We start from the raw sequence: 1,477 nt of genomic DNA on the forward strand, positions 1-1,477 counted from the left end.
GGGCCCGAGGCCCCCGCCGCCGCGTTCGCCTACGCCGCGCGCACCGAGGCGGCGGCAGAGTTGGTGGCACTGCTACTACTCGTCTTTTGTGTCTTGTCCGATCCCAGAGCCGTGCCAGGCCTGGGGGCTGAGGGGAGGGAGGGAGCGGAAGCCACTTTATGGCTCCTGGCCCCACCTCTTGCCCCCACCCCAAATCCTTCGAGATTGCAATAAGCCGCGGACTCGGGTGTGAGTGAGTGCCAAACCCCCCAGATGGGCTAGTTACATCCGGGTGGGCAGCCGGCGGGACCGCCGCGCCGCCCCCTCTTCTGATTTTCTTTTTAGATACGGTACCTTTAACTGGGGGGCTGGGGGGGGTGCTGGCAGCCAGGCTGACTGAGTGATTACGGGAGTTTAGGTGTAGGGAACGACCTACCTTCTTGTTTTTCTTGGGTTCTGGAGGGGAAAGGACGGGGACAGCGGGATCCCCGAAGCCGGAGCGTCCCGCGCAAGCGGGCTTGAGCGCGGCCGGGGAGCCGGCGTTCGCTGGGTGGGTCCCTTCTCTGGCTCATTGTTCGCGGTGACTGTTCTCGGGGCCGGGCTGGGCGACACCGACGCTGCTCACGGGGCCGTAAATAAAAGTGATGACTTGCAAGAGTCAGGTCAAGGCTGCTGGGAGAAAGGGCTTACCCAGTTTGCAAACGGACTTCTCCGTGCTGGGAGGGCAATAGTACTCGACAGCGAAAACCGCTCCTGAGTGTGAAACTTAGATCTGACTCTAATTCACGGAGACAACCTAGTGAATTAAACCCTTGGAAACAGGGCGCGTTATTTCCCCGTAGAAATTGTTTTCAGAGTAAGGAAGATGGAGTTTTAAGTATTATTGGCAACTGGCTGCTTTCTCTTGCTAGCACCTGTTTCTTGTAAAGATTCCTGGGTGGGGTTTATTTTTTCGCCCCCTCCCCCTCTATTTTTGAATGTGTATTTATTCTGTTTGCGCTTTCAGCTAGTTGAATTGCATTGTTGGGGGGGGTGGGGAGGGGGAATCCGTTTTTAAAAACAAAGTGCAATTTCCACTCTACAAACGGTCAAGCACTGGTGTGCACATTCATTGCTCTCCCACCCTAGCCGCATGCTAACATTCATGGAGGCAGACATGTGCACCTGGAGTCAAAGGGAGACGGTTTTCCATAGTTGGAGATGCCAAAACACAGCTAGTATTTGTGCATTTTGTTGGAGAGTAGGACACTCTTGAGCTTTCCTGTTTTTCTAAATTACATTGCTCTCACCTGTTCATGATGTCTATTCTTTTGCCCTCTACAAAGGAGAGTGCATTTTCCTGAGAAGGATGTGTTTCTTCTTTCTCTAAGGTCCATGGGTACTAATCAGCGTAAGCTCTTGACAAGAGGGATTAAATAAATATATATTATATATGTGATGATATATGTATAATATATATTTATTTATATTTGTAGCTGGTTGTAAATCCCAGGAGCTA

At 51.9% G+C, this 1,477-nt stretch overlaps 1 long non-coding RNA gene across 1 annotated transcript in view; it reads right to left on the minus strand.

Moving 5' to 3' along the window:
- Window positions 1-497, minus strand: part of LOC115302624 — a 5,883-nt gene extending 5,386 nt beyond the window's left edge. The window contains exon 1 of the long non-coding RNA XR_003913564.1: window positions 416-497. This is a non-coding gene — a long non-coding RNA (uncharacterized LOC115302624). The remainder of the gene's footprint in view (window positions 1-415) is intronic.
- Window positions 498-1,477: the final 980 nt, after the last annotated feature.

This window comes from Suricata suricatta, chromosome 9 (assembly GCF_006229205.1).
Source record: "Suricata suricatta isolate VVHF042 chromosome 9, meerkat_22Aug2017_6uvM2_HiC, whole genome shotgun sequence".
In the NCBI taxonomy this organism is placed as follows: domain Eukaryota; kingdom Metazoa; phylum Chordata; class Mammalia; order Carnivora; family Herpestidae; genus Suricata; species Suricata suricatta.